This window comes from Carya illinoinensis, chromosome 6, assembly GCF_018687715.1.
Source record: "Carya illinoinensis cultivar Pawnee chromosome 6, C.illinoinensisPawnee_v1, whole genome shotgun sequence".
NCBI lineage: Eukaryota > Viridiplantae > Streptophyta > Magnoliopsida > Fagales > Juglandaceae > Carya > Carya illinoinensis.
In genome coordinates this window covers 8,969,186-8,975,560 of record NC_056757.1, presented here as the reverse complement: position 1 = coordinate 8,975,560, position 6,375 = coordinate 8,969,186, and the positions used below count along the sequence as shown (strand labels likewise).

Sequence of the window (6,375 nt, the reverse complement as noted above, 5' to 3'; positions counted from 1 at the left end):
GATGTAAATTTGTTATAATGGAAGTGCTCTGTGTCCCACATTTGGTCTCTTCCTCTTAGAGAATCAGAATTATACGATGGCAGCTACATATTTGGCTACTACTTATCCTCGATCAGATTTGTTGTCTATTAAAGAATTGCTGTTTCTGTACTTATTAGAGTGACTGAGGAAATGGGAGTAGATCCTAACTTAAGTGGGGCCTTCTATCTAATCTGCTGAGCTATGTAAACTCATGCTTAAGTTGCACAAAATTAGGAAAAATATTTAATGAACATATATTCAGAGTCTGTATTTTTTTTTTTTTTCATTACTTATTTTTATGTGAATTATACGATGGCAGCTACTTATTTATGATGGCAGCTATTTGGGGAAACTCCTTAAGAGAAAGTTCAATTTGTTCTTTACATTCATGGTTTGGATTTCATTGTGAAATGCTAATGGTTGCCAAGTTGAGCTGTCAAATGAGGTGCTAGGTGTCATTTTCCCTCCACTTATCCAACTTGCTTATTTTTCTCATTACAAAATTCTATATCCTACACTGCATGCATGTATCACACTATGATAAAGAAAAATTATTCATCAACCATTAAATTCTTCTTTTAAAAATAAAGGATGATCAAACTAAGGTAATAAAAGTGTCACATTTTACAAAGTATGATGGACCATGGCACTAGCTAGAGATGACCTCCACCTTAACATGTGGTTGTAAAAATCATACTTTTATCAATAGCTCCGGGAATTTAATTGATCAGGGGAAAAGCACTATTCTGTTGTAGTATAGAGACTTCGACTTTTACACAAAATATAATAAATAATTTAATTTTTTTTAATTTTAAAACAATAATAATATTAAAAAATAATATTTTATTTAATTTTTAACTGTTGTTAAATGCCCATATTGAGTCGGGATGGCTTCCCTCCTTCCCCACGATCCTCGTCTCCGAACAAGCGGAGACGAGGACGTGGGACGGAGAGGAAGCCATCCCGACTCAATATGGGCATTTAACAACAGAAAAATGAAAAAGACATAACAGTTTTACAGTTTTTTGGAACTTTATTTTAAATTGAGAATATTTTTGTAAAATAGAGTTATAAAAATCTCATTATTTTATTAAAAAAATCCTCCATTTAAAATAGTGGTAAAAAAGTTCTCTCCATCATAACAAGTACGAAATGCGTTTGATCAAACAAAAAATAGCATGCAATTGTAACAAGCATGTGGGTCATGCCAACTTGCACCTAACACAATATTATTATGTGTTGTGGCATAGATTTGATATGAGACCCAACGTGGCTGGTCTGGCCAAAGGAAGGTAACTCATTCCAAATTAAGTCCCGATTGAATATGACCCGATAAAAATCGGCTTGACATTTAAACCGATTTGAAAATCATTTTACGCATGAATATCGGCCAATCGTTTGCAACCTCATCTTAAAATCCCTTTTTACCAGACTCCATCACGTAGTCCTTCACTCTTATCTACCAGAATCATAGTCACTTCCATTGTGCTGCTTCCACCACCAATCCCTCTTCGAAACCCCTTTCTTTCTATCGTGACCAGCCAAATTTTTGCCGCTATCGACGCTGATTTTATCGAAGCACCCCTCACATGCGCTCGCTTAATCGATCCCAACTTCCGGTGACACCGCCGCATACTCCGGCGACGCCTCTGAATCCAATATTCCAACCACGCAACTCTCCGGGGACCGATCGACAGCCCTCCCACCGTCTTCATCGAACCCAGTGGTCACGCTCTCTCTCTCCTCCAAAATCAACCCGTTATCCTCTCCAGCCTCAACCATTCCGCCTTCCCCTTTATCTACAAGATTCTCCGTCTTCAACCTTCCTAAACCGAAATCCCCGATCTTGGCCTTGAAATTAGCATCCAGCAGAATATTACTGGGCTAATATCGTTGTGGATTACCGGCGGGTGACAAGAATGGTGGACGTAAGACAGACCAGTGGCAATATCAAGAACAATGTGGAATATTTTCTTCCAACCCATGAGCTCCGAGTACTTGTTGTCGAGCAGCGGGTCCTGTAAGCTACGATTGGGCATGTACTCGTAGACGAGGATGAGTACATGCTGAGGAGAGAGAAGATGTGAGGAGAGTGGAGAGCGGAGGCGATGGGCGATGGGCGATGGGGATAGCTCATTGTGGAACTCGCGCTCGCCTTGGAGGGAGCCAGGGGAGTCAATGAGCTTTAGTGCCAAACACTGGCCCGAAGGTATAGTGAACCAAAACCACCTTATGGGATGTTCTTCTTCGGCATCTCAAGTTCGACAAAACCGATAATTTTGCCCGACCCGAATGGTTTGGGTTGAGTCGGATTATTTTTCCAAGCTAGCTTTTGCGGGCGAAGTCAGGTCGGGCCAAAAACTTTATTGGACGGATCAATGTGCAGGCCTACTGCAAAGTTATTCATCGAAAGTTCACCACCGTATCCTGCAAAGTTTGTAGAAATCTTTCTGAGAGTAAATGGAAGCTCACTTTCCACTGGATGGAATATCATATTCCAGTTAGGCCGAAGGTAAAAAAACAATTCTGAATTATCGCTTCTTTGTAATTTTTTCTTAACTTATTGAAATCGTAGAGAAACTTTTTCTTTCCTTTTAATAAACAAGAAACTTATGGTTAACGATCCTTTTTGCTGCTAAAGGAGGAGGGCAATTGTTCCATAAGAGATGGAGAGCACTAGAAAATAAGACTTTTTTGGCAAGCTCGGATAAACGACTCTCTTTATTTTTTCTCATTTAGCGATCTTCTTTATCTTTTCTTAAGTTTTACACTTTCTGAGCTCTGAATTCAATTTTCATTGCTTAAATATAAGGGCTTATTTCAATCTCTCTCTTTTCCTCCTCCTCCGTGTTGTTGTTGAGAGAGATATCTCTCTCTTTTCCTCCTCCTCCGTTGTTGTTGTGAGAGAGATTTTTAATTAGAACTCATGTCATAATATTCCATGATCTCTGTCAAGTATCTTTCTCATGCTATCATATAATATCTCCCATATACTAAAATGACACTAACTCGAATGCTAAATCTACATAGCTGCTTAATAGACTGAGAAATAGGCTTAAGAATGGTCTTGACATGTTAAGCTTGCAACAATTCCTATCGAATAGAGTAAATGATTGGTACATTAATATAGGGTTAATTTGGCATGAGTTACCTTCCTTCGGCCTGCACACTAGCCACATTGGGTCTAAGTTGACATATCAAATCTATGCCACAACACATGACAATATTGTGTTGGGTGCAAGTTGGCATGACCCAAATGCATGTTACAATTGCAAGCCCTTTTTTGTTTGATCAAATGCGTTTCATACTTGTTAGGATAGAAAGAACTTTTTTACCACTATTTTAAATGGAGGATTTTTTAATAAAATAATGGGATTTTTATAACTCTATTTTACAAAAATACTCTCAATTTAAAATAAAGTTTAAAAAAAACTGTAAAATTATTATGTCTTTCTCATTTTTCTGTTGTTAAATGCCCATATTGAGTTGGGATGGCTTCCTCTCCATCCCACATGTCCTCGTCTCCACTCATCCCTTTGGATTGGGGTAGCAAATTAAGATGCCGGTTGGATGGTAAGTTGAGATGAGATGACGGATGAATAAAATATTATTAGAATATTATTTTTTTAATATTATTATTGTTTTAGAATTTGAAATAATTGAATTCTTTATTATATTTTGTGTGGGAGTCAAGATCTCTACACTACAACATATTAGTGTTTTTCCGATCAATTAAGCAACGATTCTAGGAGCTATTGATAAAAGTATGATTTTTACAATGACATGTTAATGTGGAGGTCATCTCTAGCTAGTGTCATGGTCCTTTTTATTTTATTTTTTTTCAAGAATGCCAATAAAAAAGGAAAAAGTCTAACTGCAGGCATACAGAGGGGATTCCGCCCGAATGGTATCCACACTAGATTCAAACGCACCGTTTTGGAGTAAATAGGCGGTGCATTTGATTGAAGTTAGAGATGCCTCATGTACACATAAAACGGTGCGTTTCATTTCACTGTAAACCCATCTCCCCTATTTCTCTACCCATGCTCTCCCTCCCCTTCCCTCTCTAGCGATCCCCAACCCTAACCCTAACCCTAAATGGTGGCCAAATGCACGCGGGATTGGCTTATTTTCCCACCGATCAAGCTTGCATATAAAGACAAGAAAACCTTTGTCTCTCTTTCTCTTTGAAGATTTCCTCTATGGTGCGTTTCCCCTTCCAAGTCTGCCTCTCTTTCGTTTCCATGCTCTCCCTCCCCTTTCATTTCTGTACTGTTATGATTGATGCATCTCTTATTACTTTCATTTACTCAATTTTGTCTTTCACCTTGTAGGGATTTATCAATTCATTTATGAGTAGAGACTAGAGTGTTGTTTGGGGTGGCGAGGGAATGAGTTCGATGGCTGTGTTTTTAATCTGTTACGACGTCGTTTCTATTTTTTTTTTCCTTTTTTTTTTTTTGTAGATTCTTGTATAAATAGACAGGACTCTCATTACTTAATTTTTGTTCAGAATTGTTAAAACGTGATTTGTGTTCGAGGTTGAACGTTCCTGGAGAACCTTTTCGTTTTCCATCGTGTTTGTGATTCTTGTTTCATGAGTTGAGTTTTTTGGGTGTTCTTGGCATTCTAATCTGTTTTCTTGAAGAAATACCATTACAGAGCATGAAAAGAAAAGGAGGAGAAGAAAAGATTTTCTGTACAGTGTGTTTCCCCTTCCAAGGTCTTTTCTTAAGAAAGGATAATCTTATTTTGACCTCATCTCTTCAACAGACCGAGGTTGTTTCAGCAAAATTTGTCATGAAGACAGATGATGATGCGTTCGTACGTGTGGATGAAGTGTTGGCTTCTCTAGATAGGGATCAATGTGACTCAAGGGTTGCTTTATGGGCTCATAAACTTGGCTTCCCAGCCGCATCGCAATCCTGAAAGCAAGTGGCATATCAGTCCTGAGGTAAATCTTAAGTCTGAAAAGCCCATGTTTGCTTTAGTAATTTACTTCTAGTGGTTTCATCTTTGCTATTTGATCTTGCTGGGTGTACAGAACTTCTTGGCATTCTATAATTTTTCTTATTCTTATTATAAGCACATCGGTAATAAAGAAAAGTAAGAGCATTGCTGCATTAGTACCATGTAAGCTTGCTACACACTTGGTTACGGGGGAGGGAAACAATTAGCATTATATATCTTTTGTGTGCGAGTTAGTATCATAACTCCAATTCCTTGATCTCAAGAATTTACCAATCATATTTTTCCGCAATTATTTACCAACTTTACTAAAAAATCAGATTTCTCTTTGCTGGTCTTTAATTTAAAAGGCTTACAAATAGTGATTAAGTTTAATTTACTTGGGATTTTAGAAGTATATACATTGTTTGGATGTCAGCGTATTGCTTCTCATTTCTGTCTATTTCCATTGTCTTCACATCTGAAGGAATGGCCTGAAGAGAGGTATCCTGCTTGTTGGGTGCACGGTCCTGGTTATGTGGTGTCACATGACATTGCAAAAGAAATCTATTGGAGATACCAAAAAGAAAATTTAAAGGTATGGTAAAGATAATCTACCATTTTGTAGCACCTTTTTCAGGTAGGGAGTTTGTTAAAACTGGACTCACCAGTTGTTTACGTGACATGTAGTTTTAACATTTGTAACAATCTGATCAAAACGAATGTGACGTCGCAGATGTTTAAGCTAGAGGATGTGGCAATGGGCATCTGGATTGCAGAGATGAAGGACATTTTGAAAGTTCGGTATGAGAATGACGAGAGGATCCATAATGAGGGGTGTAAGGATGGTTATGTTGTGGCGCATTACCAAGGTCCCAGGGAGATGCTCTGTTTGGGGCAAAAAATTCAGGAAGGAAATGGTGTTAGGTGCTGTGGTGATCCATGAGCATCATTAGTTGATGCAAGAGGATCTTTATTAAGTCTAGAGGGGCGTTACCATGGCTGTAAACTAGAAATACTTAAGTCTAGAGTTTGTAGAGATGCGCATTTCGAATGAACCAGAGGATCTTTATTGTGTGTAGAGAGAGAGCGCCTTGTACAGATTCCACTCAGTTTTAGGATCATAAGTACTACTTCTCTGTAATGTTGATCCCAATATAATAAACTTAACTATTTAATATATTTAGATAATATAATAAATCAAAAGTTAAGTTACATACATAAGAAGAACATTCCACTTTTAACTCATCAAGGACCATACAACTTTTTATCCCCAATATAGTGTAATGTCTGGACGTAACTAAGAAATAAAGAAAAAAAACTTAGGCATAAAATTATTAACATTTCAGTGCTCAGTTTGCACGGTCTCAAAGGATTTCAAGATCCATTTCAGTTGGGTCAGTCACT

The 6,375-nt window shown here is 37.7% G+C and overlaps 1 long non-coding RNA gene across 3 annotated transcripts; it reads left to right on the top strand.

Moving 5' to 3' along the window:
- Window positions 1–1,404: 1,404 nt before the first annotated feature.
- On the top strand, window positions 1,405–6,148 carry LOC122314307. Of its 3 annotated transcripts, XR_006243678.1 has the most exons (5): window positions 1,405–2,369; window positions 3,902–4,226; window positions 4,356–4,975; window positions 5,456–5,566; window positions 5,705–6,148. It is a non-coding gene; the product is annotated as an uncharacterized LOC122314307 (long non-coding RNA). The 3 variants fall into 3 exon arrangements; XR_006243677.1 differs by having other exon boundaries at window positions 1,406–2,230; window positions 3,902–4,975; XR_006243676.1 differs by having other exon boundaries at window positions 1,406–2,369; window positions 3,902–4,975.
- The last annotated feature ends 227 nt before the right edge of the window (window positions 6,149–6,375 follow it).